A 12,094-nucleotide genomic window follows, 5' to 3' on the forward strand; every position below is an offset into this window, starting at 1 on the left:
GAGAAGAAGGGAGAAAGAAAGAAAGAAAGAAAGAAAGAAAGAAAGAAAGAAAGAAAGAAAGAAAGGAAGAAAGAAAGGAAGAAAGGAAGAAAGAAAAGAAAAACCCACAACAGCCCTCTTTTTCTTCCTGGGGATGATGTCACTGTGACACTGAGGTTGCCAAGCCCTTATCTAGGGATCTGTGTCTGCTTCAGGGCCCAAAGGAGCTCAATGAATAAAGGCAGGCACCAAAGCTATCACTCGTTGTAGACAAAGGTCCAGATTGCATCTCTCTCCACTTCCACACGTGCCTTCCCAGCAAACACTCTGTCTAAACAGTGGTCGGCAAACTGCGGCTCGAGAGCCACATGCGGCTCTTTGGCCCCTTGAGTGTGGCTCTTCCACAAAATACCGACTCTTCCACAAAATACCGACTTCTGCACATGGGCCACGAAGTTTCAATCGCACTGTACGTGCGCGCCCGCACGTGGTATTTTGTGGAAGAGCCACACTCAAGGGGCCAAAGAGCGCATGTGGCTCGCGAGCCGCCGTTTGCTGACCACGGGCCTAAGAGAGCTTTGGTTTTGAGAAAAGCAAAGGGAATACAATGGTATTCTCCAAGACCTGATACAAAAATGAGAAATGTATTCTGCTCCATAGGGATAAAGTTGCATGTAACCAATTTTTAAAAAATATTTTATATTGGTCATGTTAAATATTCAATATTAATGTAACAGTGAATTTTCAAAATCTTTGTACATGAGTGGACATATGGCCAATGTACTTTGCAAATATTTTTTCTTCCCTGCACTGCCTCATAGTTACTCTTAATATGTTCTGTATTTCTCGAACTGAGCCTTCATCATTCTTAATGGAACTAGGTAGAAGCTTTTAAAAATTCACCATGTGTTTTTAAGCCTCTGATTGCAGACAAAGCTATGCAAGCAAGATAAATGATAAATGATATATTCTGAGATTTTTCTTTTACACTTGCCGTATCTAAATCTGATTTTCCACTAGATATTTAAACCAGAACCAGCAAGCAGATACTCTCTGTATATTAATTAAGCAGCATTTGTCATTTCTTACAAATTGATAATTTTATCTTATCCCATATAGTCAATTAATAGATATATCTTATTATTTTGTTGTTGTTATAAAGGAAGGGAGAAGAAGAGAGAAGAAGGGAACATCCATGATGAGAGAGAATCATTGATCGGCTGCCTCCTGCACGCCCCCTACTGGGGATTGAGCCCACAACCCAGGCATGTGCCCTTGACTGGAATCGAACCTGGGACCCTTCAGTCCACAGGCCAGCGCTCTATCCACTGAGCCAAACCAGCTGGGGCTTTCTTATTATTTTAAGAAGCTAATAACCTAATTCCTCACAAGGGAAAAATAGTAAACATTTAAGTCAACATATTGCCTTGTACTTTGTGACAAAATCAAAATGGAGAAGGAGCCATTTCTAACCCTATGGGGGTGATGACTCAGGCTCAGATGGGAGCTTGGGCACAGGTAGCAGTCTGTAATGTAAAGTTAGGTTGAGTGTTTCTCTGAGAAAAGAACAGAATAATCAAGACACATTTGAGTGAAATTTAACCAAGCCTGGTCGAATGAAACCACCATCTGTCAGAATTTATGAGAGAAATAAGACTGTGTAAGCGGCAGTTGGCTCTAGAAAGCGGTGGCCTAACAGTGGTCGGCAAACTCATTAGTCAACAGAGCCAAATATCAACAGCACAACGATGGAAATTTCTTTTGAGAGCCAATTTTTTTAAATTTAAACTATATAGGTAGGTGCATTGTGATTAACTTCATGAGGGTACTCCTAAGGCTTAGGAAGAGCCACACTCAAGGGGCCAAAGAGCCACATGTGGCTCGCGAGCCGCAGTTTGCCTACCACGGCCTAGCAGAACCCGGTCCAGGGACAGCAGAGTTCACCTTTGCCCGCATTTCCCATGATGAGAACGGTGGCGGCATCACCTGTTCCAACTTGAGCGTTTTGGTCTCCATAACCACTACACTTCGGTATCCTGGCAACTCGCTGACCACATTTTTGATGGCCAAACTGGTTAGTGTGGGCCAGAGAGCCAGGGGCTGCTGGGTAAGCTCTTTCTGCTGGTGGCTGCACAGGAACCAGCGGGCAATGCTTGGATCCCCTTCTCTGCCCGCAGCACATGACAGGCTGGGACTGGGAAGGGACTAGCAAGTGCTATGGGCCTGCTCTCCTGCTCCCGATGCGGGGATCCGAAGATGTGAAGCAAAGAACGAACTCTGCATTCAGCTCTCTCTCTCTGTAAAGTCTCTGTTATGTAGCAGAATGGAGATTCACACTTTCTCTTTCATCATTATTATTTTTTAAATAGATTTTTATTGATTTCAGAGAGGAAGGGAGAGGGGGAGAGAGATAGAATCATCGATTGGCTGCCTCCTGCACGCCCCCGACTGGGGATGGTGCCTGCAACCCGGGCATGTGCCTTGACTGAGAATCGAACCCGGGAACCTTCAGTCCACAGGCCAATGCTCTATCCACTGAGCCAAACCGGCTGGGGCTCATCATTATTATTTTTAAACTCTGCCTTTTGAGTTCTGAAGGACCAGCTCTTCAGAGCCACCTGTAGATCCAAATGAAATGAAAAACTGTCTTCATTCTGCTAAAGTAGAGGGGATTTTGCAACTTCTTTTAAGACTCAAAAGCAGTGTCATTCTGTCCAAAGCAGTGGTTCTCGCAGGGTGGTCATGAGTGAGGACAGCAGCAGCGGCATGAATGAGGGCTACATGGAGACAGATGCAAGTGGCAGGCTTCATTTCAGTCCTGCAGAACCAGAACCTGGAGGCGGGGTTCCAGCAACCTGGGTTTTACCCCGTCTTCCAGGTGATTCTGTTGCATGCTCAACTGAAGAACCACTGACCTAAGGAATCTTTGCAGAAGTGACTTCGATGAGAGTAAACTGGGAAATGGCTTGCTTGCCAATGTGTTACCAGGGACTGTTCAACTCTGTATTTGGTCCATAAAATCAGACCACTCTCGTTTAGTTGAAGGAAATAAGCCATCAGTTCCCTCAAAGTCTTTTATTGGATTTGTTCAAATTTGAATTCCCAACGATTTTCCTAAAACCCCAAAACATAAACTATAACTTGTATTAGTGAAGGGGGCTTGGTTGGACCATTCTCTCTCTCTATTGTAATTGGTTTTTGTGTAAGTGAAATGTTTATTTTCTCCTTGAAATACATCTTTCAGAATTTATAGCCTCAAAGAATTTTAGAATTGGAAGAGATCTTTAAAAGTCATCAACATAGCCCTAACCGATTTGGTTCAGTGGATAGAGCGTCAGCCTGCGGACTCAAGGGTCCCGGGTTCGATTCCGGTCAAGGGCATGTACCTTGGTTGCGGGCACATCCCCAGTAGGGAGTGTGAAGGAGGCAACTGATCAATGTTTCTCTCTCATCGATGTTTCTAACTCTCTATCCCTCTCCCTTCCTCTCTGTAAAAAAATCAATAAAATATATTTTAAAAAATTATAAAAAAATAAATAAAAGTCATCAACATATTTTTTAACCCAGATCACAAGATGATGAGTATGAGAGTTTATGCAGAGAAGTTTCCATGGGTTAAATCGAAGTAGGTGGCCAGCTGCTGAGCTATGAATTCTTCTATTCAAACCTGAAATCAAGGACAAATCGCATCTTCTCCATCTCTCCCTCCTCTTCCACATCACAGTTCTTCAAACAATGTTGGCATAGTTCAACCAGTGTTGCTTGAAAAGTGATATGAAATAAAATGGGTGTTCCTTTTTCCTTGCTCCTTCCAGTCTGCCAGAAGGGATGGGTGGATATGAAAAATTACTTGAGCTTCTATTAAATAATCGGCTGCCTCTTTGAAGCTACCAACCTAGTAGCCTATGAGCGTACACTTGGATCCTATGAACTAGAGGCCCAGGACAATGAATGGGAACGACCAGGACATACTTGTTGGAAAGGCTATTTGGAGATGTTTGTGCAGCTCAGGTCAATTTTATTGAGCGCCATCAAAACAGACTTAGCTTATGATATTTTAAGCATCTTAAACAAAGCAAGACTTATGCTATTGGGTGCAACTTTGGACCTTCCACTGGACCAGGGTTTCCACAGGTCTAGAGGCAAGAGACTGTTTCTTTATGCATTGCGAGTGCAAAGCAAGAAGCCCCCTCCTTCTCCCTTCTCATACCACCAGGAATGAATAGGCAGCGTGTTTCCCATAATTCAGCAATAACTGGGCTATTATTCTTTAATGCTTCAGTTTATTAATGTAACCACTGTGTCATTCCTACCATGCCCATGTAATTAAATTACCCGACAGACATTTGATATGAAGCTCACAATCCCCACAAAAGCCCAGAATTTCTATGCCCCTTTGTGAGTCCCTAATGAATGAGTGGCCCAGACACTTCTGTCATCCGTGCTCACTCACTGTCCTCTCTGACTGCTCTCCTCTGTCACAGGGGCTCGCTCCTGCAGACAAACTGGGAACCGCTCAAAAGCGGAGGGTCACGTTTCCAACAACAACAAGCGCTAGTCATGCTATCGCCTTCCTCTCTCTTTGTCCAGCTAAAGCAGGGGCTGACCAAATTAAATTTCAAAACCAAGTCTGCCTAGGTGGATCAATGGTACATTCTTCACCCTTGGCTACTGAATGCTAATCCTTCCTTAAGTCGAGTACAAAGAGAAAAGAAACTGAAAAATATTAAAGCAATCATTATGCCCATCCGAGTATATGTCATCATGTGATTTTCTATAAAGAAAAAAAATGTCACTTAGAAAGTTAAATGTCTAACTTTTTAATTTTGCAAATGGAGCTGTAATAATGCTATCTCATGCAGATGATATCCCAATGCAAGTTGTGAAAAGGCATCTGTTTTTATTAATAAAATAATGGGCTTTTTCTTAAATCACTCAACTGTTTATTTCAACCTATTGAATGTCACCCCAATAAATTCAATAAAAATATTCCCCCCCCCCAAAAAAAGAACAACAACAAAAAACCACACAACTTTTTCTAAACCTTGTGGAACTTGGACATGAATCTTTAATCAAAATAGATTGGAAAGTGGGAATTCTTTTATTTCTAGAAAAGGCACTTTACAGACTCTAGATGTTTCTAAAGACTTTTTATAAACATATTTTTCATTTAATAAAATGTAATACAATTAGCTTAGCATATATTTGTTATGAGGGTAGAGGACAGATTTAAATGCAAATCTTGCTTGATTTTTGAATATTTAAATTACATGCAGAAAGAATATGAGGAAATGTAAGTATATAAGAATAAAAATTGAGATATAATTTCAAAAGTGATTACTCTGATTTTATAAGGAAAAAGCATCAAATGAAAGTATATGATACACAAATCAAGGAGACTGGAAATATTTCCAACCAACCAATCTTCTGGATCAAAGAGAAGAAACCACTTCTTACTGGAATCTAGACAATTTAGATATGGCTAAAATCTGAATAGTAATTACTTTATTGCTATTATTGCCCTTTAATGTTGAAATTTATGCTATATATATGATAAACACAATTTTAATTTGTGATATCTCAAATGCCAAGGTACACATAAAATATTGAATTTGAATCCTGAAAATATTTGAGATGAAAGAATATTTGTAGTTATTAGTGACTACTCTGTTAGTCTCAGAAGAAGGCAACAAAGTCACAAGAAGCATCTGAAAGAGAGGGGACAGATAGAAAACAAATAGTTGGGTAGTAGACCTAACTTTATAAAGCCAATAATTACACTAAATATGAAAGGACAAATTAAAAGGCAGAACATGTCAGATTGGATTAAAGAAGAAAAGATCTAGTTATATGCTGTATAGAAGAGATGGATTTTAAGTGTTTTTATACTTAATACAATGTAAGAAGATAGAAAAACATATACCATGCAAATACTCAGCATTAAAAAACTGGCCGGGCTATATTAATGTTAGATAATAAAGTCAATGAATATTTCCAGAAACAAACAGGCAAACCATCAGGATGACATACCAACAATAAATGTATATATTCTTAATAACAGAGCTTCAAATGAAATTAAGAAAAACTGCCAGAACTAAAGAAGAAAACACAAATCTATGCTCACAGTTGTAGATTTTTATACCTCCTTTTAAGTAACAGATAAAACAACTAGACCAAAAAATAAGTTTTTAAAAAAGCCCTAAATGTTTGAAAACTAAACAACATACTGCTAAATAATCCATGAGTAAAAGAAGAAATCACAAGGGAAAATGAAAAAAAAAATTTGAACTGAATGAAAAAGAAAGCTCAATATATCAAAATTTGTGAGACACAGCTAAAACATGGCTTAGAGAGAAATTTGTAGAGCTAAATATTTACAAAAGAAGAAAAGTTTAAAATCAGCGATCTAAATTTACACCTTAGGTAGCTAGAAAAAGAAGAACAAGTTAAAACCAAAGTAATAGAAGGAAGGAAAAATAAAGATAAAAGCAGTAAACAATAAAATAGAAAGCCAATAAGTAACAGCTATTTAACAAAGCCAAAAGTTTATATATATATATATATATATATATATATATATATATATATATATATAACACACTAACTATCCTATATAATAAAAATCTAATATGTAAATTGTCCCCCTCAACTGGGAGTTTGACCAGGGAGTGGGGCCTGCCAGCCACTGCCCGTGGCCCCTCCCACCGGCCGGCCCCACCCCCAATCGCCCCCCCCACTCTAATCGGGCAGGCTGGCCAGACCCCACCCATGCACGAATTCATGCACCGGGCCTCTAATAGAATACATAAAGTGCTCTTACAATTCAATAATAAAAAGAAAAGCACCCACCCCCAAATGGGTAAAACATATGAAGAGAAACTTCACAATGAAAAGTATGTGAATTACCAATAAGCACAGGAAAAAAGTTCATTTGACATCATCATTTGTCCTCAGGGAAATGTAAATCAAAACCACAAGATATCATTTCATACTCACTGGAATGGTAAAGATGAAAAAGACTGACATCGCCAAATGCTGGTGAGGATGTGAAGCAACTAGAAGAATCTTTATACATTACTGGTTAAGAGTGCAAAATGGCACAAGCGCTTCGGCAAATTGTTTGTGCAGTTGTAGACCTCCCCCCCCCCCACACACACACTAAAAGAAAATTATCATCTCTTCTCTATGAACATGGTGAGGGAATTTTTGTTGAACTTTATGTATAGGTGAATATCAAGTTAAACGTTCTGTTTAAAATTGTTATTGTTCAAACTTTGAAACATTCTGCTTCTAAAGACCAAGAATTACTGCATAGAATTCTCTTTACTCATTTATGATTTTTTGAGGCACATTGTCAGGGTGTGTGACCTTCTAATATTTTTCTAATTTCTACCACGGGGTAAATATTATAAATTAAGTAAAATCAGTTGTCAAAGGTTAGCTATGACATCCTTCATATAAAATTGCTGTTTTTATTCTAATTGCTATTTTTGCACAGAGTTTGAAATTGGAGGGTTTTTGAGAGCTGGGTGGGAGGAGTTGTTTTGAAAGCAACACTTCACAATGGCTCCATTATTGAGTGTGCTTTGGAAAGAGCAGAGAAACATTTTGTCCATGAGATGCTTTTGTTGTTGTTGGTCAAGACTCCAACTCCCCTCTTTCAAAGAGACCAAAGATATGGGGTTTGATGATGGAGGCGGAGTGCTGTTTTCAAGGTCACCCAGCTGTCTTCAGCCGCTGGATATGCAGCAGAAAACAGAAAAGACACATTGCCATGTGGACTGAGTCTATTCATGACCAGAACATCAGAATTTTGCTTTTGCCAGGGCTGCCTTTTTTTCCCTGCCACCAAAGGATTCTTTGAGCAAGGCTCATTTCCTTTTACACTTACATGTGAGAGCTACTTAAGACATCTGCTTTTTTAATGGAATGTGTAAACCTAATTTAAACGAAAACCAAGATGTGGTGTAGTATCTTTAAGTAAAATCAGAAACCCCCAAATTCCTCATTCTTTCCTCCCTAACAATGGTTTGTGATAGCATCGCAGTCTCTTGATATAATCAGGTATTTATATACAACCATAGGCTTTAGAGAATATATATATATTCTCTACCAAGGTATACTATAAATATACATACATATAGTATAGTATAGATTAATGATCAGATATAGTTTATACATATACATAATATATACACATATATATATTATTTTTAAAGAGAGAGTGGAAGAGAGAGGGAAAGACAGAGAGAAACATCCATGTGAGAGAAACACATCGATTGGTTGCCTCCTGCACCAGCCCTGACCAGGGCCCAGGCTGGGGAGGAGCCTGCAGCCAAGGTACGTGCCCTGACCGGAATCGAACCCAGGACCCTTTGGCTCTATCCACTAAGCCAAACCAGCTAGGGCATACACATAATATATTTTTGAGGAAGTACATGTATAGCTATTATAGTTACACTATATATTACACTGTATATATAATGCATATATTATAGACACACTCTCACACAAATATATACATGCACATTCTTATTTCAAAATAGTCTCTACATTTACCCTTCAGATTTGGGGAATAGAATCTTAGAATATTGCTTTTCATTCTCAACAAAAAAAGTTGAAAAGTGCTCATGAAATCATCATTTTGATCCCTTCGAAATATGCTTAGGAAACATATGCTCCAACAGTAAGAGTGATTTGCTGGATTTTCTCATAATTCTTGTAAAACAGGTGTCTGCAGAACCCAGCAAATGCATCACACACACACCAGGCCCTGGTAGATGAGACCGTGTCATCTACATGCTCCAAGGCCTCCAGAAAAGACTCTGTGTTTCATTTCAGTCAATCTTCCCTCTGGATGGAGCCTGCGGCCCAATTAAGCAATTTTCACATGTAGATCTGGCCCAACCCCATCTTGAACTTGTCACTGTGGCCAATGGCAGAGCCTGGAAGTACAAATATCATAGGAGGTTCCCTCCACAGTCTCAGAAATGTCACCTCTGCTGTGATAACCAATGGGAATGCATGAGACAGACGAAGGGAGGAAGGAAAAAGTGGGAGAGGGTCGGAGGAAGGGGATAAAGAAGAGGCGCAGGACAGGAAAGAAAAAGGAATCCTGGAGGCTCACAGTCGAGGGAGGAAGGGAGCATGGGGGAAGAAAAATGGGAGGGAAAGGCTTGACAAAAAGATGGGGGAGAGGTCCAAGAGAGAAGTAGAAGGGGACTGAGAGAGACAGACTAGCAGAGACTAGAGACATTAATAAAACTGGGGGGGATGAAGGAGCAAGGACAGTCTTAAGAGACAGGGAGCTACAACGCAAAGGGGAGGGGAGGTGCAGACTGGCAGAGACAAAAGGAGGGACGGAACAGGAGCAAGAGGGAGGCTGTGCCCATCCATGGGGACCACTGGCAGCTAAGCCGCCAGGCAGAGCAGCAGCTGGGAGCAGACCCAGTGGACAGCCCTGTGATCCCCGCCTGGGCCTGCGTCTCTCATAAAATGCAAACCTCAGAGGGCCAAGTTCAGGGAGCTTAGGTCACCCCCTGAATCACCGGGCAGTCCGGATCTCAGCGCAAAGGTAGACATCACTGCTCCAGCCTTTTCACCGTCTTGATGAGTTACATGAGGCATTAGCTTTTCCTTTCCCCGTCTGGGCTCAGCAGAAGAGCATCCACATAAACAGGAAATGCCACAGTGGAGCCAGGGAAGGTGGGAGTGGGCAGCAGAAGCTGAAACTAAAGTAGAACCACCCACAGCAGTGCTTACAGCCCTTCACAAGGTCACGGCAGATCTGACCGGTCACACCATCTCGTGTTGGTAAACAGAGGGAGGCGCTGCCCAGGAAGGAGTAGGACTCAGATCCGGAAAGCAAGTGACAATGGCTCTGGTATTAGGATACTTTGTCTGGAACCTTCTTTCTCCAGGATGTCAGTGGGCACACACATAGGTTTTTTAATATGAATTGCAGATAAATCATGAACAATGTTTTAGTAGAAGTAATACCTTTTTAAAAAATATATATTTTATTTTTTTTTTTACAGAGAGGAAGGGAGAGGGATAGAGAGCTAGAAACATCGATGAGAGAGAAACATCAACCAGCTGCCTCCTGCACACCCCCCACTGGGGATGTGCCCGCAACCAAGGTACATGCCCTTGACCAGAATCGAACCTGGGACCGTTCAGTCTGCAGGCTGATGCTCTACCCACTGAGCCAAACCAGTCAGGGCTAATACCTTTTTTTAGGATAAGTATATCCCATGCAGAGAGAGGGAGAGAGAGACAGGACCTTCTGGAAAGGCGGAGTAAAGTGGGAAGGGAGATGAGACACAGAGACAAATGCACTATTTGGGACATACCGATACTAGAAAGCTATGCGTTGTTTCTCTGAAGTACATATTGAACTGGGAGTCTTGTTTTTTTTTAACCCTCACCTGCAGACATGCTTAGAGAGAGGAAGAGAGAGAGAAGCATGGATGTGAGAGGGAAACATCGATTGGTTGCCTTATGTACATATCTCTACTAGGGATTGAACCGCAACACAGGTATGTGCCCTGACTGGGAATCAAACCAGCAACCTTTTGGTGCATGGGACGATGCTCAACCACTGAACCATCAAGGTTGGGCTGGACGTCCTGTATTTGATCTGGCAATTTTAGTTTTAGATGTGTTTATCCCCAGGAGTTATTTTCCTAACTTATTTTCACTAATTGCACTGTCTCATCCTTTCTTTTTATTTCTATTGGTTAATGATGAATATTGGGCTATACCTTCACCTTATAGTAATTTTCTGCTAAATGCAAAAAGTGTCCTAAACTTTTGTCCCATGTGCCAAGGGTTTTTTTTAAAGTCTTGTTTTATTTTGCTTTTAATTCTAGCATCTCTTTTGATTCAGGCAGTACTTTGTCAGGCATAAAAGCAACGTGTTCACTTCTCCAAATAGCAGAAGACCTGGTATGTGTTGGGAAGGGTATCAATTGGTTGGATAAGTTAAGTGAAGATCCAGGGAGCAGAAATAAGATTGACGGGGGCAGTTGAAGAGATGGAATTGCACAAGTAGACATCCTGTTCCTGTGTGTGGGCAGCATGGACTCCCCGTCCTTGGAAATGTTCAACAGGAGTTACATTAGTGCCTTCCTGTAGCGCTGGGGGGAGGGGAGTGAGAATAAATGGCCTCTAAGATTCCATCTAAGTATGATTTTTCTGGGCCCATGTGTATTTTTTTTTAAAAGAATAGCTTATTGCCCTAACCGGTTTGGCTCAGTGGATAGAGCATTGGCCTGCGGACTCAAGGGTCCCAGGTTTGATTTTGGTCAAGGGCATATAACTTGGTTGCGGGCACATCCCCAGTAGGGGGTGTGCAGGAGGCAGCTGGTCGATGTTTCTCTCTCATCGATGTTTATAACTCTCTATCCCTCTTCATTGCTCTCGGTAAAAAATCAATAAAATATATTTAAAAAATAGCTTATTAATTTTTTTTGGGGGGGTGGGGTGCGGGAGAGAGAGGAACAGAGAAGAGAGAAACATAGATGTGAGAGTACAACATCGGCTGCTTCCTACACGCCCCCTACCAGGGATTGAGCCTGCAACCTGGGCATGTGCCCTGAGCAGGAATCCAACCAGCAACCTTTCAGAGCCTGGGATGATGCCCAACTAACTGAGCCACACTGGCCAGGGCACCATATATATTCTTTTTAAATATATATATATATATATTTTATTGATTTTTTACAGAGAGGAAGGGAGAGGGATAGAGAGTTAGAAACATCGATGAGAGAGAAACATCGATCAACTGCCTCCTGCACACTCCCCACTGGGGATCTGCCGGCAACCAAGGTACATGCCCTTGACCGGAATTGAACCCGGGACCCTTGAGTCCACAGGTCAACACTCTATCCACTGAGCCACACTGGCCAGGGCACCATATATATTCCTAAGAAGCCTTCTTTCTAATCCAATGAAAAACTATCACAGAGCCTCATCATTTTGTGAAATCCCTCCTATGTGTCTTCAGAGGAAACTTGGAAATGAAAAAAATGAAAAAAAAGGATAAAGCCAAGATGCTATACTTCTCATCAAATCTTTTCAGAGAATATCAGGGCGCTACATGGATTTTTGAAGG

Source organism: Myotis lucifugus, unplaced genomic scaffold (assembly GCF_000147115.1).
Source record: "Myotis lucifugus unplaced genomic scaffold, Myoluc2.0 scaffold_551, whole genome shotgun sequence".
Lineage (NCBI taxonomy): Eukaryota > Metazoa > Chordata > Mammalia > Chiroptera > Vespertilionidae > Myotis > Myotis lucifugus.